This window comes from Pseudophryne corroboree, chromosome 4 (assembly GCF_028390025.1).
Source record: "Pseudophryne corroboree isolate aPseCor3 chromosome 4, aPseCor3.hap2, whole genome shotgun sequence".
NCBI classification, from domain to species: domain Eukaryota; kingdom Metazoa; phylum Chordata; class Amphibia; order Anura; family Myobatrachidae; genus Pseudophryne; species Pseudophryne corroboree.
The window spans coordinates 719,023,335-719,046,531 of record NC_086447.1 but is presented as its reverse complement, the minus strand read 5'-3'; positions in this window follow the sequence as shown (position 1 = coordinate 719,046,531).

Here is a 23,197-nt window from a genome sequence, read left to right as displayed (position 1 = left end):
ACTGCTAATTGAATATGGCCCTTAGTAAGCTATTTACCTTTAACACCAGAATGTTTTGGAATTCTCCCACAAGGCCTCCATATAACTAAAGGCTGCAGGAGGCTGTTGCTGGCAGTGAGTGCAGCGGCGCGCAAAACCATTCTACAGGTATGGTAACACCCTGACCCCCCTCCTGTGTTCCTTTTTAAGAGTAAGCTATCTCATCTCTGCAGTACGGAGTGGGTCATACTTGCCTACTTTTGAAATGTAGTTTCAGGGAGATCATAGTTTGCATTATAATGTGCAGGTGAAATCTAAAGTACAAAGCACAGTACGGGCTACACACATCACATACACAATACACAGCAAAGCTACACACCGACATCACATACACATTACACAGCAGGGCTACACACTGACATCACAACTGCATTACACAGCAGGGCTACACACCAACATCACACCTGCTTACACATCAGGCCTACACACCAACATCACATACACATTAGACAGCAGGGATACATACATTACACGGCAGGGCTACACAATGACTTAACACCTACTGTACATTACACAGCAGGGCTACACATCGACATCACACCTACTTACTCAGCAGGGCTACACACCGACATCACATCTGCTTACACAGCAGACCTACACACCAACATCACATACACATTACACAGCAGGGCTACATACCGACATCACACCTGCTTACACAGCAGACCTACACACCAACATCACATACACATTACACAGCAGGGCTGCATACCATTCACGCTGTAATACTTGGATGCACTGCTCATTTCACTAGATGGTTGAATGAATCAGAGTTTCTCTAACGTCCTAGTGGATGCTGGGAACTCCGAAAGGACCATGGGGAATAGCGGCTCCGCAGGAGTCTGGGCCAGTGGCGTCACAAGGTGGTGCGGGGGGTGCGGCCCGCTCCCGGGTGTCACCCGCCGAGGGGTGACACCAAAATGCCGGCTCCTGCAGAGTGACAGAAGCCGAGTGCTGCACTGTTATATTATGTGCAGCACTCGGCTCCTGTCACTTTGTAGGAGCCAGCACTGCAGGGACAGCACCTCCCGAGAGTCAGTCCTCACCTCCCACACCCCCCAGTGAAAAAAAAAACGGGTGTCGGGACGCGAAGCCCCGCCCCTCCGCAAAGCCCCGCCCCTTTGCGTGCCTGCAATGGTTTAAAAACGGGTTCTGTCCGTGAAGCCCCACCCCTCTATTTAAGCCACGCCCATTCCCGTGAAGCCCCGCCCCTTTTATCCTCGCTGCCGCACCGGGTGTCACAGAGGTGAGTGACGCCTCTGGTCTGGGCACAACTAAAAGAAAGCTTTTAGACTACCTGGTGTGCACTGGCTCCTCCCACTATGACCCTCCTCCAAGCCTCAGTTAGATTTTTGTGCCCGGCCGAGCTGGATGCACACTAGGGGCTCTCCTGAGCTCTTAGAAAGAAAGTATATTTTAGGTTTTTTATTTTACAGTGAGACCTGCTGGCAACAGGCTCACTGCAACGAGGGACTAAGGGGAGAAGAAGCGAACCTACCTGCTTGCAGCTAGCTTGGGCTTCTTAGGCTACTGGACACCATTAGCTCCAGAGGGATCGACCGCATGGAACTGGCCTTGGTGTTCGTTCCCGGAGCCGCGCCGCCGTCCCCCTTACAGAGCCAGAAGCAAGAAGAAGTCCGGAAAATCGGCGGCATGAAGACTTCTGTCTTCACCAAGGTAGCGCACAGCACTGCAGCTGTGCGCCATTGCTCCTCATACACATTTCACACTCCGGTCACTGAGGGTGCAGGGCGCTGGGGGGGGGGGGGGCGCCCTGAGCAGCAATAAAAACACCTTGGCTGGCAAAACAATCACAATATATAGCCCCAGAGGCTATATATGTGATAATTACCCCTGCCAGAATCCTTAAAAAAGCGGGAGAAAAGTCCGCGAAAAAGGGGCGGAGCTATCTCCCTCAGCACACTGGCGCCATTTCTCCCTCACAGCTCCGCTAGAAGGAAGCTCCCTGGCTCTCCCCTGCAGTCTACACTACAGAAAAGGGAAAAAAAGAGAGGGGGGGCACTAAATTTAAGCGCAGTAAATATTATAGCAGCTATAGGGGACATAATTCAGTTAGTCCCTGCATTATATAGCGCTCTGGTGTGTGCTGGCATACTCTCTCTCTGTCTCCCCAAAGGGCTTCTGTGGGGTCCTGTCCTCTGTTAGAGCATTCCCGGTGTGTGTGCGGAGTGTCGGTACGGCTGTGTCGACATGTTTGATGAGGAAAATTATGTGGAGGCGGAGCAGATGCCTATAGAAGTGATGTCACCCCCTGCGGGGCAGACACCTGAGTGGATGGTTTTATGGAAGGAATTACGTGCAAGTGTCGACTCCTTACACAAAAAATTTGACGACATGCCAAATGCGGGACAGCCGGCTTCTCAGCTCGTGCCTGCCCAGGTGTCTCAAAGGCCATCAGGGGCTCTAAAACGCCCGCTACCTCAGATGGCAGATGCAGATGTCGACACGGATACTGATACCAGTGTCGACGACGATGAGTCTAATCTAATGTCCACTAGGGCCATTCGTTGCATGATTGAGGCAATGAAAGAGGTGTTACACATTTCGGATATAAACCCAGGTACCACTAAAAAGGGTATTATGTTTGGGGAGAAAAAACTACCCGTAGTTTTTCCCCCATCTGAAGAATTAAATGAAGTGTGTGAAGAAGCGTGGGCTTTCCCCGATAAAAGATTGGTAATCTCTAAAAAAATTACTAATGGCGTTCCCTTTCCCGCCAGAGGATAGGGCACGTTGGGAAACACCTCCTAGGGTGGATAAAGCGCTCACACGTTTGTCTAAAAAGGTGGCACTTCCGTCTCCGGATACGGCCGCCCTAAAGGAGCCTGCGGATAGAAAGCAGGAGGCGATCCTGAAGTCTGTATATACACACTCAGGCATTATACTTAGACCAGCTATTGCGTCAGCATGGATGTGCAGTGCTGCCGCTGCATGGTCAGATTCCCTGTCAGAAAATATTGACACCCTAGACAGGGACACTATTCTGCTAACCATAGAGCATATAAAAGACTCAGTCTTATACATGAGAGATGCACAGAGGGAGATCTGCCGGCTGGCATCTAAAATAAGTGCATTGTCCATTTCTGCTAGGAGAGGCTTATGGACTCGCCAGTGGACAGGGGATGCAGATTCAAAAAGGCACATGGAAGTTTTGCCTTATAAGGGTGAGGAGTTATTCGGGGATGGTCTCTCGGACCTAGTTTCCACAGCAACAGCTGGGAAGTCAGCATTTTTACCCCATGTTCCCTCACAGCCTAAAAAAGCGCCGTTTTATCAGGTACAGTCCTTTCGGACCCAGAAAAACAGGCGAGGAAAAGGCGGGTCTTTTCTGTCCAGAGGCAGAGGTAGGGGAAAAAGGCTGCAACAAACAGCAGGTTCCCAGGAGCAAAAGTCCTCCCCCGCTTCTTCCAAGTCCGACGCATGACGGTGGGGCTCCACAGGCAGAGCCAGGTACGGTGGGGGGCCGCCTCAAAAATTTCAGCGATCAGTGGGCTCGCTCACAGGTGGATCCCTGGATCTTTCAAGTAGTATCTTAGGGGTACAAGCTGGAATTCGAGGCGTCTCCCCCCCGCCGTTTCCTCAAATCTGCCTTGCCAACAACTCCCTCGGGCAGGGAGGCTGTGCTAGAGGCAATTCACAAGCTGTATTCCCAGCAGGTGATAGTCAAGGTGCCCCTACTTCAACAAGGACGGGGTTACTATCCCACACTGTTTGTGGTACCGAAACCGGACGGTTCGGTGAGACCCATTTTAAATTTGAAATCCTTGAACACATACATAAAAAAATTCAAGTTCAAGATGGAATCGCTCAGGGCGGTTATTGCAAGCCTGGACGAGGGGGATTACATGGTATCCCTGGACATCAAGGATGCTTACCTGCATGTCCCCATTTATCATCCTCACCAGGAGTACCTCAGATTTGCGGTACAGAATTGCCATTACCAATTCCAGACGCTGCCGTTTGGACTGTCCACGGCACCGAGGGTGTTTACCAAGGTAATGGCGGAAATGATGATACTCCTTCGAAAAAAGGGAGTTTTAATTATCCCGTACTTGGACGATCTCCTAATAAAGGCGAGATCCAGGGAGCAGTTGTTGGTAGGAGTAGCACTATCTCAGGAGGTGCTACACCAGCACGGTTGGATTCTGAATATTCCAAAGTCACAGCTGGTTCCGACGACACGTCTACTGTTCCTGGGAATGATTCTGGACACAGTCCAGAAAAAAGTGTTTCTCCCGGAGGAGAAAGCCAAGGAGCTGTCATCTCTAGTCAGAGACCTCCTGAAACCAAAACAGGTGTCGGTGCATCACTGCACGTGAGTCCTGGGAAAGATGGTGGCTTCTTACGAAGCAATTCCTTTCGGCAGGTTCCATGCCAGAATCTTTCAGTGGGACCTGTTGGACCAATGGTCCGGATCGCATCTTCAGATGCATCGGCTAATAACCCTGTCTCCAAGAACCAGGGTGTCTCTGCTGTGGTGGCTGCAGAGTGCTCATCTTCTAGAGGGCCGCAGATTCGGCATACAGGACTGGGTCCTGGTGACCACGGATGCCAGCCTTCGAGGCTGGGGGGCAGTCACACAGGGAAGAAACTTCCAAGGACTATGGTCGAGTCAGGAGACTTCCCTACACATAAATATTCTAGAACTAAGGGCCATTTACAATGCCCTAAGTCAGGCAAAACCCCTGCTTCTACACCAGCCGGTACTGATCCAGTCAGACAACATCACGGCGGTCGCCCATGTAAACCGACAGGGCGGCATAAGAAGCAGGACGGCAATGGCAGAAGCCACAAGGATTCTCCGATGGGCGGAAAATCACGTGCTAGCACTGTCAGCAGTGTTCATACCGGGAGTGGACAACTGGGAAGCAGACTTCCTCAGCAGGCACGACCTCCACCCGGGAGAGTGGGGACTTCATCCAGAAGTCTTCACACTGATTGTAAATCGTTGGGAACGGCCACTGGTGGACATGATGGCGTCCCGCCTAAACAAAAAACTAGAGAGATATTGCGCCAGGTCAAGGGACCCTCAGGCGATAGCGGTGGACGCTCTAGTGACACCGTGGGTGTACCAGTCAGTTTATGTGTTCCCTCCTCTGCCTCTCATACCAAAGGTACTGAGAATAATAAGAAAACGAGGAGTAAGGACAATACTCGTGGTTCCGGATTGGCCAAGAAGAGCGTGGTACCCGGAACTTCAAGAGATGATCTCAGAGGACCCATGGCCTCTGCCGCTCAGACAGGACCTGCTGCAGCAGGGGCCCTGTCTGTTCCAAGACTTACCACGGCTGCGTTTGACGGCATGGCGGTTGAACGCCGGACCCTAAAGGAAAAGGGCATTCCGGAGGATGTCATTCCTACGCTGATTAAAGCCAGGAAAGATGTAACTGTAAAACATTATCACCGCATATGGCGGAAATATGTTGCTTGGTGTGAGGCCAATAAGGCCCCAACAGAGGAATTTCAGCTGGGTCGATTTTTGCACTTCCTACAGGCAGGAGTGACTATGGGCCTAAAATTAGGCTCCATTAAGGTACAGATATCGGCTCTGTCGATTTTCTTCCAAAAAGAACTAGCTTCACTACCTGAAGTTCAGACATTTGTAAAAGGAGTGCTGCATATTCAGCCCCCTTTTGTGCCTCCAGTGGCACCCTGGGATCTCAACGTGGTGTTGAATTTCCTAAAATCACATTGGTTTGACCACTAAAGACCGTGGATCTAAAATATCTCACGTGGAAAGTGGTCATGTTATTGGCCTTGGCTTCGGCCAGGCGTGTATCAGAATTGGCGGCTTTGTCATTTAAAAGCCCTTATCTGATTTTCCATATGGATAGGGCAGAATTGAGGACTCGTCCCCAGTTTCTCCCTAAGGTGGTATCTGCTTTTCACTTGAACCAACCTATTGTAGTGCCTGCGGCTACTAGCGACTTGGAGGATTCCAAGTTACTGGACGTAGTCAGGGCCTTGAAAATTTATGTTTCCAGGACGGCTGGAGTCAGGTAGACTGACTCGCTATTTATCCTGTATGCACTCAACAAACTGGGTGCTCCTGCTTCTAAGCAGACTATTGCTCGCTGGATTTGTAGCACAATTCAGCTGGCGCATTCTGCGGCTGGACTGCCGCATCCTAAATCAGTTAAAGCCCATTCTACAAGGAAGGTGGGCTCATCTTGGGCGGCTGCCCGAGGGGTCTCGGCTTTACAACTTTGCCGAGCTGCTACTTGGTCAGGGGCAAACACGTTTGCAAAATTCTACAAATTTGATACCCTGGCTGAGGAGGACCTTGAGTTCTCTCATTCGGTACTGCAGAGTCATCCGCACTCTCCCGCCCGTTTGGGAGCTTTGGTATAATCCCCATGGTCCTTTCGGAGTTCCCAGCATCCACTAGGACGTTAGAGAAAATAAGATTTTACTCACCGGTAAATCTATTTCTCGTAGTCCGTAGTGGATGCTGGGCGCCCGTCCCAAGTGCGGATTGTCTGCAATAATTGTACATAGTTATTGTTCACTAAAGGGTTATTGTTATGAGCCATCTGTTGAGAGGCTCAGTTATGTTTCATACTGTTAACTGGATATGGTATCACGAGTTATACGGTGTGATTGGTGTGGCTGGTATGAGTCTTACCCGGGATTCAAAATCCTTCCTTATTGTGTCAGCTCTTCCGGGCACAGTATCCTAACTGAGGCTTGGAGGAGGGTCATAGTGGGAGGAGCCAGTGCACACCAGGTAGTCTAAAAGCTTTCTTTTAGTTGTGCCCAGACTCCTGCGGAGCCGCTATTCCCCATGGTCCTTTCGGAGTTCCCAGCATCCACTACGGACTACGAGAAATAGATTTACCGGTGAGTAAAATCTTATTTTTTCCTGTGAACCTTTCACATGATTGTGACGTCCTAAGTATCATATGCCTTTTTGTAGACACAATCAGGCAACAATACTCACCCTTTCAACTGCGTGAGGCCTGTTTGATGGAAAATATTGTCTAAAAACATTGCCTTAGGAACACATATCTATCTGACGAAATGTGTCGGGTATTCTATTATGCTTTGATGTAACCTCCAACCTGTATCATTGGAAGGAGGATCTCATGAAAGAAGCAATATGTTCATCTATAAGAAATCACACCTCCATGTTATGTGAGGAGGCTATCATCTGTTAATGCATCTAAGGATATAAGGACATAATTGATATTTTAGCAATGTTTTAATAAAAAATCTGTATATTGGAACTCACTGTGTATTTTCTGCTCTCTGTAAGCTATATTGAAAGTGATAATGTTGATATTATCTTAGACGCTTATCTTATCAGCACTAGTGTATCCACCAACCAGGAGAAGGTTTGTGTGGGATACCTTCCCGCCCTTTGCTGATAGATAAAGTCTGCTGTACGCTGCTAGGCTGTGGGTATGAGGAAAAACTGGATGAGCTCCCAATTGATAATGTCGATATTATCTTAGACCGAAAAGCTATACCTCTAGATACACTATTACCGTGGAGCCGCTATGGCCGCTAGACTGAATACACGTGCTATGCACTTTGTACGCTATTTGCGTACAGAGTCCTGCACGTGGTACGTACTTGGCGTACACACGCCGCGCTGAGTGTACAGAGTACACACAGCGTGCGCACACACAATTGATAACCTTTAAACCTTGTTAATGATACACTGTAATTATATGATTACACTTTAAACTCTTAACAACAAAGTACTGCAACGATGTTATATCTTTAACCCTTAAGTAGCGCTGACGGTATAAAGTAACCGCAGTGTGTACACCTTATCAATACTTATACACCTTATACAGATAAATACACTCTAAGACCCTTGCAGGAAAGTGAAGATGCAACACTGATTTGTAGTTGAAACCACAGGGTTCTAAGGCCACAGTGGATTAATTCCAAAAGGTAAACAGTACAAATCATACACTACAGGCTAACAAGATAAATCTAAACAGAATAATGGCTACAGAGAATGTACATTCGTGAGAATGTTCGCAAGCGCAACCCGGCCGGTCCTCCGCTAGTCAGATAGAAAGCGTTCAGAGTCTTCTGACCGGCCAGGCAACAATGGGCTTTTTATACACAACATGCATACACAATACAATGGTCACTGTAATCTCATTGTCCATTGGACACAGGGATGTGTCTTTACATTACAGAAGAGGTCATAGGTGGATTTGAAAAGGTGGGCTATGTCTTTCTCAACTGCTCTTGTGGGTGGTCTCCTCTGGATTCCCCCCGCATACATAATATACAGTAAATACAGTTTAAACCTATATTCTGCTTCTGCATCTAACTATCCACAGGAACATGCGATCTTCCTCAAACCAACACCAGAATGTTTCCCTTAAAATACCCTACAGCTGGATACCAAACACCACCTTGTAACCTTGTTCTGTCCCCTCCTATCCTGTAAAGGTGAATCCCTTTGTTCTGTTACCATTTTAAACAGCTATTTATTTCTGATGTGGTGCAAGGGAACTATGGGTACAAAATGCACTATTTGGGTTAAATATGTAATGTTCTAATAACCCTCTACGCGCTCACAAACTCCGCCGTAAATACCCATATCACGCGCATGATCGCCGGAGCGATCCTACGCAAATTGCGGATATGTGCACGCACGGAGGACTGAGTGCACGAGCAGCGGGCATGTGCATGGGGTTAGTACAAGGCATATGTATTACAATATTTTTCGACTTTAACAAAAGAGATACTAACATAAGAGGGGTCAGGAGTATACCTACCCTAGGGCGCCAATTTCACTATTGTTGTGTTTGTTGTGTGTTTTGGTTCTGACCAGTAAAGAACCTAGTGCAATAAGGCAGCCCACAAATCCTTATTCACATACTTTTTAATATAGCGCATTAAGGGAGATTGTGTTCTATCTATCTATCTATATAATATATATATATATATATATATATATATTCCATACCAATGCCCATCCCAAAGTATTTTTCCCCTGCTAATGCCCATCTTTTCCTCCACCAATGCACCCCAAATGTGTACCTTTTATTTATGCAGGCCCAAAGTATTTTTCCCCACTAAGGAGAGAGAATTGACTGTATAGGAAAGGAAAGAGTTAAACATCTGGTGAGGGGTGGACCTAGCTGTGAAGAAAGTACAGCCCTTTGTGAAGGGGAGGGTTCGTGATATATAAGTAAGGTGAGGCCATTTTAAATCTCTCTCTTGTGGGGATTTTGCCTGTGGGGTAAGTGCTACAGCAGCAGACATTGTGTCCCACATTTCAAGTGTGTTATATCAGTGTACCCCACTTTTGTTATTTCTCCTCTCCTGCCAGGTTATATTCCCTGACAGTATGTCCGCCCGCCCTCAGCGTTCTGCCCGGCTTCCGGCTCGATACCGCGGTTCGGGCGGTCGAGCTGGGCCGGGTGATGAGGTGGGTGGCCTGGGGGACGGGGCTCCGTCCCCCGGGGCCTCCACGAACGCGGGTGTAACGCAGCGGGCCTGGTCGGCCTCGCCGCTGGGGGCCAGGCCAGCCGTGCCGGCCAGGCGCGGGCGGAGTGGGGGACCGGAGGTGCTGGCAGGCCGTCCGGAGGCTGACGGGCATCGGCCCTCGCCTCCGGGAGCGGCAGAGTCCGGGACGGTGTCGGGCACCCGAGGGCGCGCGCATGCGCGCCGCGGGGGACGCTCGGGTGGCGGTGCAGGAGCGGCCCCGATCTCTCCCCCCTTGCAGCGGCCGAGTGACAGTGCCGGGCGTGGGGAGAGGGCTCGACGGGGGTCGGGTGGTCGCCGCGCGGGGCCTGTCCTGGAGCCTCGCGCGGCGGCTTTGTTGCCGACACTGGCCGGCGGATCATTGGCGGGAGGACGTGGGACACGAGGTGCGCGCACGCTCGCCTCAGGCGGCACCGGCCGCGCACGTGTGCGCGCAGCGGCGCCGCCAGCACCTCTGGCATTGCAATTAACTCCCCGGCTGCCGGATTCCGGCAGGGGGAGGGGGAGGAACAGGAGGGTGCAGCGTTTGTCTACTGGGGACAACGCTGAGCGGCAAAATCAGCAGAGGAGCGGGCAGGCAGATGCGGTCACGGCAGCAAGCGGTCGGGGGACGCGCGCACAGTATGCGCGCGAGCCCACCGCGGGCCACGCAGGGCGCGGGGGAACCCGCGCAGCTGCGCCGCGGGTTTCCCTGTCTCCCCATACCACTTCACCGGAGCCGGGATACAGCGGCTTTCGGGGGAGGAGGGGGGACAGGGAATGGATTAGCGGCCGCAGGGCCGCGTCACGCGCCGCTTCTCATTGCAGCGGGTCCTCCCCAGGATCAGGGAATATTTCTGATCCGCTCGGGGAGGAGGCGTTTTCGGAAGGGGAAAGTGAGTGGTCCGGCAGGGGGGCCTCCGCTTTCCCACCGAGGCGGACGGCGTTGGGTCCCCGGGTCACGTTTGACCGACGGCGGGCGCAGGATCGCGCCCAAGCGTTGCCGAGCGTCGCGGCGGACAGGTTCCTCCCGGGGCGCTGGCGTCGGCCCTGGCCACAGTGGTGGAAGCGTTGGGGCCGTTGGCTGCAGTAGCCTCCCCGAGGGCGGCGGGGAATTCCGGCCAGCCTACGGGGACAGGCGGGTCTGGCAGGCGGAGGGCCTCAGCGGCGCAGCGGATGGCACGAGCCTGCCGGGAGCTTGGGGCGGCCGCGGCGGAGCTGGAGCTAGGGCCGGAGCAGGACGGGCAAGGGCGCGCAGCCGCAGCGCCCCACACGCGGGGGGCCCGGTGTGCGCCGCAAGCGCGGGCTGGGTCCTTTTCTGCTTTGTCTTTTACAGGGGAACACGAGGAAGTAGGGATGGCAGACTCCGTGGAGGACGATGTATGGGCTGAAGCGGATGAGGAAGCCAGGTCGGAGCGGTCGACGTCATCGGGTGAGTTGGTACAGTCGGTATCGGTTTCTCCCACGAGCTCGAGTTCGCGCAGCTCTTCGTCTTCCTCCTCTTCATCTTCTCTGTCGTCGCAGGCGTCCGAAGTAAGTAGCACTTCTAGGGCGAAAAAGAGGGCGGTGAAATTTGCCAGGCGGGCAGCAAAGCAGCAGAAGAGGCGTAAGCGGGGCAAGCGGATCAGCGAGGAAGCTCGTAGGGCCAAAAAGCGCCGCGATTTGCCAGGGGTCGTTCGCTGCGACTACACCGCAGTAATGCGGGGGCTGCGGGACAGCTGCCGCAAGAAGATCCAGAGGGGTGACTTCGTGGACGTGTTCGTGTTAACAAGGGCCATGAAGAAGGATTACAAGGCGGCGGCCGCAAAGAAGGGCATGGGAGCCGAGGCCTTCAGGTCCTTCGATAATTGGCTGGCAGGTTTTTGGGTGTTTGCGGCGTGCTATTTGGAGGATAGGCCGGAAGAGCACATGAATGTCATCCGGTATCTGCATCTCGTACACGACATGCAGCGCACATCCTCGGGATCGGAGTGGCGTCGGTATGATCAGGAGTTTCGGGAGAAGCAGGACGGGTTGCGGGTCATGGACTTCGGATTTAAGGATGTGGAGGTCTGGCTCAAAGTAACCCGGGCCTCGCAACAGGAGGAGGAGCCCCAGAAACAGGGGGCGGGCGGGCGACGCGCAGGGGCATCAGCCCAGGGGTCCGGCGCGGACGGAGGATTTGCCAGGACAGGTGGATTGGCCGTTCGCGCGGGAGGGCGTTCTGCCACACGAGGAAAGTGTTTCGCGTTTAACAGCGGAACATGTTCCTTTGGCAAGCAGTGTCGTTTTCGACACTCCTGCCAGCAGTGTGGCGGAGCCCACCCAGCCTCCTCTTGTTTCAAAAGCGGGCGACAGGGGACTCGGGGTAAGCAAGCGTACCCCAGGCAGGCCGCGAGCGGGACCGCTCTGCAGAGCTCCAACGCCAATTAAGTAGAGATGAGCGGGTTCGGTTTCTTTGAATCCGAACCCGCACGAACTTCACTTTTTTTTTCACGGGTCCGAGCGACTCGGATCTTCCCGCCTTGCTCGGTTAACCCGAGCGCGCCCGAACGTCATCATGACGCTGTCGGATTCTCGCGAGACTCGGATTCTATATAAGGAGCCGCGCGTCGCCGCCATTTTCACACGTGCATTGAGATTGATAGGGAGAGGACGTGGCTGGCGTCCTCTCCATTTAGATTAGATTTAGAAGAGAGAGAGAGAGAGAGATTGCTGTGATACTGTAGATTAGAAGAGAGTGCAGACAGAGTTTAGTGACTGACGACCACAGTGACCAGTGACCACCAGAGACAGTGCAGTTGTTTGTTTTATTTAATATATCCGTTCTCTGCCTGAAAAAAACGATACACAGTCACACAGTGACTCAGTCTGTGTGCACTGCTCAGCCCAGTGTGCTGCACATCAATGTATTGTATATAAAGCTTATAATTGTGGGGGAGACTGGGGAGCACTGCAGGTTGTTATAGCAGGAGCCAGGAGTACATGATAAATAATATTATATTAAAATTAAACAGTGCACACTTTTGCTGCAGGAGTGCCACTGCCAGTGTGACTAGTGGTGACCAGTGCCTGACCACCAGTATATTAGTAGTATTGTATACTATCTCTTTATCAACCAGTCTATATTAGCAGCAGACACAGTACAGTGCGGTAGTTCACGGCTGTGGCTACCTCTGTGTCGGCACTCGGCAGGCAGTCCGTCCATCCATAATTGTATTATAATATATACCACCTAACCGTGGTTTTTTTTTCATTCTTTATACCGTCGTCATACTAGTTGTTACGAGTATACTACTATCTCTTTATCAACCAGTGTACAGTGCGGTAGTTCACGGCTGTGGCTACCTCTGTGTCGGCACTCGGCAGGCAGTCCGTCCAACCATAATTGTATTATATACCACCTAACCGTGGTTTTTTTTTCATTCTTTATACCGTCGTCATACTAGTTGTTACGAGTATACTACTATCTCTTTATCAACCAGTGTACAGTGCGGTAGTTCACGGCTGTGGCTACCTCTGTGTCGGCACTCGGCAGGCAGTCCGTCCATCCATAATTGTATTATAATATATACCACCTAACCGTGGTTTTTTTTTCATTCTTTATACCGTCGTCATACTAGTTGTTACGAGTATACTACTATCTCTTTATCAACCAGTGTACAGTGCGGTAGTTCACGGCTGTGGCTACCTCTGTGTCGGCACTCGGCAGGCAGTCCGTCCAACCATAATTGTATTATAATATATACCACCTAACCGTGGTTTTTTTTTCATTCTTTATACCGTCGTCATACTAGTTGTTACGAGTATACTACTATCTCTTTATCAACCAGTGTACAGTGCGGTAGTTCACGGCTGTGGCTACCTCTGTGTCGGCACTCGGCAGGCAGTCCGTCCAACCATAATTGTATTATATACCACCTAACCGTGGTTTTTTTTTCATTCTTTATACCGTCGTCATACTAGTTGTTACGAGTATACTACTATCTCTTTATCAACCAGTGTACAGTGCGGTAGTTCACGGCTGTGGCTACCTCTGTGTCGGCACTCGGCAGGCAGTCCGTCCAACCATAATTGTATTATAATATATACCACCTAACCGTGGTTTTTTTTTCATTCTTTATACCGTCGTCATACTAGTTGTTACGAGTATACTACTATCTCTTTATCAACCAGTGTACAGTGCGGTAGTTCACGGCTGTGGCTACCTCTGTGTCGGCACTCGGCAGGCAGTCCGTCCATCCATAATTGTATTATAATATATACCACCTAACCGTGGTTTTTTTTTCATTCTTTATACCGTCGTCATACTAGTTGTTACGAGTATACTACTATCTCTTTATCAACCAGTGTACAGTGCGGTAGTTCACGGCTGTGGCTACCTCTGTGTCGGCACTCGGCAGGCAGTCCGTCCAACCATAATTGTATTATAATATATACCACCTAACCGTGGTTTTTTTTTCATTCTTTATACCGTCGTCATACTAGTTGTTACGAGTATACTACTATCTCTTTATCAACCAGTGTACAGTGCGGTAGTTCACGGCTGTGGCTACCTCTGTGTCGGCACTCGGCAGGCAGTCCGTCCAACCATAATTGTATTATAATATATACCACCTAACCGTGGTTTTTTTTTCATTCTTTATACCGTCGTCATACTAGTTGTTACGAGTATACTACTATCTCTTTATCAACCAGTGTACAGTGCGGTAGTTCACGGCTGTGGCTACCTCTGTGTCGGCACTCGGCAGGCAGTCCGTCCATCCATAATTGTATTATAATATATACCACCTAACCGTGGTTTTTTTTTCATTCTTTATACCGTCGTCATACTAGTTGTTACGAGTATACTACTATCTCTTTATCAACCAGTGTACAGTGCGGTAGTTCACGGCTGTGGCTACCTCTGTGTCGGCACTCGGCAGGCAGTCCGTCCAACCATAATTGTATTATAATATATACCACCTAACCGTGGTTTTTTTTTCATTCTTTATACCGTCGTCATACTAGTTGTTACGAGTATACTACTATCTCTTTATCAACCAGTGTACAGTGCGGTAGTTCACGGCTGTGGCTACCTCTGTGTCGGCACTCGGCAGGCAGTCCGTCCAACCATAATTGTATTATAATATATACCACCTAACCGTGGTTTTTTTTTCATTCTTTATACCGTCGTCATACTAGTTGTTACGAGTATACTACTATCTCTTTATCAACCAGTGTACAGTGCGGTAGTTCACGGCTGTGGCTACCTCTGTGTCGGCACTCGGCAGGCAGTCCGTCCAACCATAATTGTATCATAATATATACCACCTAACCGTGGTTTTTTTTTTCATTCTTTATACCGTCGTCATACTAGTTGTTACGAGTATACTACTATCTCTTTATCAACCAGTGTACAGTGCGGTAGTTCACGGCTGTGGCTACCTCTGTGTCGGCACTCGGCAGGCAGTCCGTCCATCCATAATTGTATTATATACCACCTAACCGTGGTTTTTTTATACCACCTAACCGTGGCAGTCCGTCCATAATTGTATACTAGTATCCAATCCATCCATCTCCATTGTTTACCTGAGGTGCCTTTTAGTTCTGCCTATAAAATATGGAGAACAAAAAAGTTGAGGTTCCAAAATTAGGGAAAGATCAAGATCCACTTCCACCTCGTGCTGAAGCTGCTGCCACTAGTCATGGCCGAGACGATGAAATGCCAGCAACGTCGTCTGCCAAGGCCGATGCCCAATGTCATAGTACAGAGCATGTCAAATCCAAAACACCAAATATCAGGGAAAAAAAGGACTCCAAAACCTAAAATAAAATTGTCGGAGGAGAAGCGTAAACTTGCCAATATGCCATTTACCACACGGAGTGGCAAGGAACGGCTGAGGCCCTGGCCTATGTTCATGGCTAGTGGTTCAGCTTCACATGAGGATGGAAGCACTCAGCCTCTCGCTAGAAAACTGAAAAGACTCAAGCTGGCAAAAGCACCGCAAAGAACTGTGCGTTCTTTGAAATCCCAAATCCACAAGGAGAGTCCAATTGTGTCGGTTGCGATGCCTGACCTTCCCAACACTGGACGTGAAGAGCATGCGCCTTCCACCATTTGCACGCCCCCTGCAAGTGCTGGAAGGAGCACCCGCAGTCCAGTTCCTGATAGTCAGATTGAAGATGTCAGTGTTGAAGTACACCAGGATGAGGAGGATATGGGTGTTGCTGGCGCTGGGGAGGAAATTGACCAGGAGGATTCTGATGGTGAGGTGGTTTGTTTAAGTCAGGCACCCGGGGAGACACCTGTTGTCCGTGGGAGGAATATGGCCGTTGACATGCCAGGTGAAAATACCAAAAAAATCAGCTCTTCGGTGTGGAGGTATTTCACCAGAAATGCGGACAACAGGTGTCAAGCCGTGTGTTCCCTTTGTTAAGCTGTAATAAGTAGGGGTAAGGACGTTAACCACCTCGGAACATCCTCCCTTATACGTCACCTGCAGCGCATTCATAATAAGTCAGTGACAAGTTCAAAAACTTTGGGTGACAGCGGAAGCAGTCCACTGACCAGTAAATCCCTTCCTCTTGTAACCAAGCTCACGCAAACCACCCCACCAACTCCCTCAGTGTCAATTTCCTCCTTCCCCAGGAATGCCAATAGTCCTGCAGGCCATGTCACTGGCAAGTCTGACGAGTCCTCTCCTGCCTGGGATTCCTCCGATGCATCCTTGCGTGTAACGCCTACTGCTGCTGGCGCTGCTGTTGTTGCCGCTGGGAGTCGATGGTCATCCCAGAGGGGAAGTCGTAAGCCCACTTGTACTACTTCCAGTAAGCAATTGACTGTTCAACAGTCCTTTGCGAGGAAGATGAAATATCACAGCAGTCATCCTACTGCAAAGCGGATAACTGAGTCCTTGACAACTATGTTGGTGTTAGACGTGCGTCCGGTATCCGCCGTTAGTTCACAGGGAACTAGACAATTTATTGAGGCAGTGTGCTCCCGTTACCAAATACCATCTAGGTTCCACTTCTCTAGGCAGGCGATACCGAGAATGTACACGGACGTCAGAAAAAGACTCACCAGTGTCCTAAAAAATGCAGTTGTACCCAATGTCCACTTAACCACGGACATGTGGACAAGTGGAGCAGGGCAGGGTCAGGACTATATGACTGTGACAGCCCACTGGGTAGATGTATGGACTCCCGCCGCAAGAACAGCAGCGGCGGCACCAGTAGCAGCATCTCGCAAATGCCAACTCTTTCCTAGGCAGGCTACGCTTTGTATCACCGCTTTCCAGAATACGCACACAGCTGAAAACCTCTTACGGCAACTGAGGAAGATCATCGCGGAATGGCTTACCCCAATTGGACTCTCCTGTGGATTTGTGGCATCGGACAACGCCAGCAATATTGTGTGTGCATTAAATATGGGCAAATTCCAGCACGTCCCATGTTTTGCACATACCTTGAATTTGGTGGTGCAGAATTTTTTAAAAAACGACAGGGGCGTGCAAGAGATGCTGTCGGTGGCCAGAAAAATTGCGGGACACTTTCGGCGTACAGGCACCACGTACAGAAGACTGGAGCACCACCAAAAACTACTGAACCTGCCCTGCCATCATCTGAAGCAAGAAGTGGTAACGAGGTGGAATTCAACCCTCTATATGCTTCAGAGGTTGGAGGAGCAGCAAAAGGCCATTCAAGCCTATACAATTGAGCACGATATAGGAGATGGAATGCACCTGTCTCAAGCGCAGTGGAGAATGATTTCAACGTTGTGCAAGGTTCTGATGCCCTTTGAACTTGCCACACGTGAAGTCAGTTCAGACACTGCCAGCCTGAGTCAGGTCATTCCCCTCATCAGGCTTTTGCAGAAGAAGCTGGAGGCATTGAAGAAGGAGCTAACACGGAGCGATTCCGCTAGGCATGTGGGACTTGTGGATGCAGCCCTTAATTCGCTTAACAAGGATTCACGGGTGGTCAATCTGTTGAAATCAGAGCACTACATTTTGGCCACCGTGCTCGATCCTAGATTTAAAGCCTACCTTGGATCTCTCTTTCCGGCAGACACAGGTCTGCTGGGGTTGAAAGACCTGCTGGTGACAAAATTGTCAAGTCAAGCGGAACGCGACCTGTCAACATCTCCTCCTTCACATTCTCCCGCAACTGGGGGTGCGAGGAAAAGGCTCAGAATTCCGAGCCCACCCGCTGGCGGTGATGCAGGGCAGTCTGGAGCGACTGCTGATGCTGACATCTGGTCCGGACTGAAGGACCTGACAACGATTACGGACATGTCGTCTACTGTCACTGCATATGATTCTCTCAACATTGATAGAATGGTGGAGGATTATATGAGTGACCGCATCCAAGTAGGCACGTCACACAGTCCGTACTTATACTGGCAGGAAAAAGAGGCAATTTGGAGGCCCTTGCACAAACTGGCTTTATTCTACCTAAGTTGCCCTCCCACAAGTGTGTACTCCGAAAGAGTGTTTAGTGCCGCCGCTCACCTTGTCAGCAATCGGCGTACGAGGTTACATCCAGAAAATGTGGAGAAGATGATGTTCATTAAAATGAATTATAATCAATTCCTCCGCGGAGACATTGACCAGCAGCAATTGCCTCCACAAAGTACACAGGGAGCTGAGATGGTGGATTCCAGTGGGGACGAATTGATAATCTGTGAGGAGGGGGATGTACACGGTGATATATCGGAGGGTGAAGATGAGGTGGACATCTTGCCTCTGTAGAGCCAGTTTGTGCAAGGAGAGATTAATTGCTTCTTTTTTGGGGGGGGTCCAAACCAACCCGTCATATCAGTCACAGTCGTGTGGCAGACCCTGTCACTGAAATGATGGGTTGGTTAAAGTGTGCATGTCCTGTTTTGTTTATACAACATAAGGGTGGGTGGGAGGGCCCAAGGATAATTCCATCTTGCACCTCTTTTTTCTTTTCTTTTTCTTTGCATCATGTGCTGATTGGGGAGGGTTTTTTGGAAGGGACATCCTGCGTGACACTGCAGTGCCACTCCTAGATGGGCCCGGTGTTTGTGTCGGCCACTAGGGTCGCTAATCTTACTCACACAGCTACCTCATTGCGCCTCTTTTTTTCTTTGCGTCATGTGCTGTTTGGGGAGGGTTTTTTGGAAGGGACATCCTGCGTGACACTGCAGTGCCACTCCTAGATGTGCCCGGTGTTTGTGTCGGCCACTAGGGTCGCTAATCTTACTCACACAGCTACCTCATTGCGCCTCTTTTTTTCTTTGCGTCATGTGCTGTTTGGGGAGGGTTTTTTGGAAGGGACATCCTGCGTGACACTGCAGTGCCACTCCTAGATGTGCCCGGTGTTTGTGTCGGCCACTAGGGTCGCTAATCTTACTCACACAGTCAGCTACCTCATTGCGCCTCTTTTTTTCTTTGCGTCATGTGCTGTTTGGGGAGGGTTTTTTGGAAGGGCCATCCTGCGTGACACTGCAGTGCCACTCCTAGATGGGCCCGGTGTTTGTGTCGGCCACTAGGGTCGCTAATCTTACTCACACAGCTACCTCATTGCGCCTCTTTTTTTCTTTGCGTCATGTGCTGTTTGGGGAAGGTTTTTTGGAAGGGACATCCTGCGTGACACTGCAGTGCCACTCCTAGATGGGCCCGGTGTTTGTGTCGGCCACTAGGGTCGCTTATCTTACTCACACAGCGACCTCGGTGCAAATTTTAGGACTAAAAATAATATTGTGAGGTGTGAGGTATTCAGAATAGACTGAAAATGAGTGTAAATTATGGTTTTTGAGGTTAATAATACTTTGGGATCAAAATGACCCCCAAATTCTATGATTTAAGCTGTTTTTTAGTGTTTTTTGAAAAAAACACCCGAATCCAAAACACACCCGAATCCGACAAAAATAATTCGGTGAGGTTTTGCCAAAACGCGTTCGAACCCAAAACACGGCCGCGGAACCGAACCCAAAACCAAAACACAAAACCCGAAAAATTTCAGGCGCTCATCTCTACAATTAAGTTGGAAACGATGGCCCGGTGGTTAGACTTGTATCCGAATAGAGGGGATGCAAAATTTTTGTTTGACGGTTTTAAGTTTGGTTTTCGCTTGCCTGTTGAGAGTGAAGTGTCCGTGCGGGCGCAGAGGAACCTCCAATCTGCCCGAGCCTTGCCGGTAGTGCTACGGGAGAAAGTGGATAAGGAGGTCAGGTTGGGCAGGATGGAGGGACCGTTTAGGTCACCCCCGGTGGATGATTTGGTCATCTCTCCGGTTGGGGTGGTTCCGAAGAAGACTCCAGGCGCTTTTCGGCTCATTCAGCATCTGTCTTACCCGTTGGGGGCGTCGGTCAACGACGCAATACCGCCGGCTCATTGCTCGGTGGTGTATCAGTCATTTGACGAGGCGCTAGGGATGGTCCGCAGCTACGGGACCGGGGCCCTCACGGCTAAGATTGATGTTGAGTCAGCTTTTAGGTTATTGCCATTGCATCCGGACTCATTCCGTTTTATGGGTTTCCGGATTGGGGCGGAGTATTTCATCGACAAATGTTTGCCGATGGGATGTTCCGTTTCATGCTCATTTTTCGAGCGCTTTAGCACGTTTCTTCATTGGTGCGTGGAGTCTTCGTCAGGGGGTCACGGGGTTGCCCATTACCTCGATGATTTCCTGTGTGCGGGTCCGGCTAATGATCCAAGGTGCGGCGACTTGCTTTTTAGCATCCGAGCTCTCTTTTACCATTTCGGTGTTCCCGTGGCCGCGGACAAAACAGAGGGCCCGGCCTCCTGCTTGTCATTTTTGGGGATTGAAATTGACACGGTAGCGGGAGAGTGTCGCCTGCCCCGGGACAAGGTTTTGAAGCTCCGCGAGACCATTTGCCGGTTCGAAGGTTCGCGTAAAGTTACGCTGCGTCAGGCGCAGTCCTTGCTGGGCATGCTGAACTTTGCTTGTCGGGTAATACCGATGGGCAGGGTTTTCTGCCGGAAGCTTGAAAGGGCGACGGCGGGGTGTGCCAGGCCTCATCATTTCGTGCGTTTGTCCTCCGAAATAAAAAGGGATTTGGCCGTCTGGGCCTCGTTCCTGGAGGATTTCAACGGAGTGTGCATATGGCAAGCGCCAGCGGTGGACAGCGAGCGGTTGCAGCTGTTCACCGACGCAGCAGGTGCCTCTGGATTCGGTTGCTTTCTGGAGGGATCTTGGTGCGCGGCATCCTGGCCGGCAAAATGGCATAGCGAGGGTCTAACAAAAGATCTGGTGCTTCTGGAGCTTTTTCCCATTATGGTAGCGTTGGAGGTCTGGGGTGATCGGCTGGCTAATCGCAGCATATTGTTTAGATGCGATAATCTGGGCGTGGTGCATGCGATTAATAACCAGAGGGCAAAATCGCTGGTGGCTCTGCGGGTGCTTGGGCAATTGCTTTTGACGTGCTTGCGTAGGAACCTATGGTTCCGGGCACAACACGTGCCCGGTTTGGAGAATGGAATTGCCGACGCTTTGTCGCGAGGACAGTGGGAGAGGTTTTGGTTATTGGCGCCCGAGGCCGACGACCAAGGTTTTCATTGTCCCGGTTATGTTTGGCAGGTGATCGGGCCGGACTGGAGGGTCTAGCGTTGCGGTCAGTCGCGCCAGCCACGCTCAAGGCTTATGGACAAGCTTGGAGCGAATGGGAGGAGTTCGTCCACGGTCGTCAGCAGAAAGGTAAGAGCAGGCATCGGCTGATGCTTTCTTTTATTTGGCAGCTATATGTTTCCGGTAGGTCCCGTGCGGTGGTATCCCGGTACTTGGCTGGAGTCTCGTTTTTCTGCAAGCTGCGGGGCGTCCCCGATGTGACGAAAAGCGAGGTTCTACGGAAGGCAATGAAAGGGTGGGCGCGAGTAGCGCCGACGCCTCCAGATGGGAGGCGGCCCATCGATGCGGCTTTGTTGCCGGCCGTCATCGCGGCGGTGGGACGAGTCGCGTCGTCCAGGTATGAGACGCTTTTGTTCAGTTTGGCGTTCTCAATGGCTTACCACGGGGCTTTTAGGGTATCGGAGTTGGTAGCGCCTTCCAAGAGAGCAGATTCGCGCATGCTGGTCGGAGACGTCGTAGTGGGTGAGAGGTCCTTGCTGTGCAGATTGCGGCGCTCTAAGACGGACCAAGTGGGGAGAGGTCGCTGGGTCACTTTGGTTCCGGCGCAAGAGGAGAGCGTTTGCCCAGTAGGTCTGGCGGTGCAATATGTGGCGGTGCGGCCCGCTAAGAAGGGGTCATGGCTATTGCATTATGACGGGCTGCCGGTGACGAAATACCAGTTTCGTTGGATGATGAGTCGTTGTTTGACAGGCTTGGGCCTTCCACCCGCTGCGTTCGGTACCCATTCCTTTCGAATAGGCGCGGCGACGTCGGCTGCGGCAGCGGGTTTGTCCAGAACGGAAATCCAGGCGGTGGGGCAATGGAAGTCGTCAAGTTACAGACGATATATTCGCCCCGTGGCATGAGAAGGCGGATGGCGCATGGCGCTCTGTTTATTTGCGTTTGTATTATGTTGTTACAGTTCTGTAAGTTATGGTATTGTGCGTCTGTTGGTTTTCCCCCTTTTTTATCCTACTCAGGGATTAGCTACTCGTCGTTGCTGGCATGTGTCGGCAGCGGGGGTCTGGAGTTATTTTGCGATTTTTTTGCCTGACTTGACGGACTGAATTCTAATCTACAATTCGGCTAATCTGTTCTAATCAGAGTCCCTCAGCAGGTCTTTACGCTTTCACCTCCAGCTGAGTTATTACATGTGTTTCCCATTTTATACCCCCCCTCCATCCCCCCCCCTTTTTAATTTCGTTTGAATTTATTTTGAACTTCCCCTTTGTGTGTCTATGTTCGCTTCAGATTGGCAAGGAAGCATGGTGCAGATCGGCTAGGCCGTGACTGCTGCAATAGCGAGATCTAAAAGTTTTTTCTTTTTGGCAGATCCTTCAGGTGAAAGCAATTAATGAAGCTTTAGTAATCAATTTACCCCTCTTTTCCCCTTCAGGTTGGGTTGAAGACAATTTGGCTATTTGGGTGGTCGGCCACTCCTATGTGTACTGGGCGGCCAAGTTTGTGGCATCGGAGGGGGCTCAGGCGTTGCCTGGAGCACAGGGTGTTAGATGTCTTGGCTGGCGGGGGATGATGTGGAGCGAGCTGAAGAGTAGGCTAGTTAGCCAGGCCAGCAAGCATGGAGTCCCTAGGGTCTTGGTTGTCCATCTAGGTGGCAATGACCTGGGGAAGAGGACATCCCTGGATCTGCGGTGGGCCATGATACAAGATCTGGCAAGTGTGGCCGCGGCATGGACCAATTGTGTGTTGGTTTTTTCATTGATGGTGCCGAGGTTGAGTTGGAGGGGTGTGGCGGATGGTCGCCAGATTGGTGAGGCCCGGAAAAAGGTGAACGGTGCAGTGGCGAAGTGGGTGCTGTCCCACGGAGGGAGGGTGGTTCGCCACCCTAGGATTCGGTTCAGAGACAGCCACCTTTTCCGGCCTGATGGAGTACATCTATCCAATGAGGGGATGATGTTTTTTCTGGAGGATCTGGGTTTCGTTTTGCAGGAGTTAGGGTAGGTTTATGGTGGCGGTGCGAAGACTTTGGGGATGAGTCTTTCGCTTTTGGCGGAAAAGAACGGCAGTTTTCTATTTGTATGGTAAACTGTAGTGTTTTACAGTTTAGTATTGGTTTAGGTGCACTCACCTCCATCGACTTATTGGCCGCTTGACCACCCGTCCGGGAAGGCAGCGGCAGGGCACC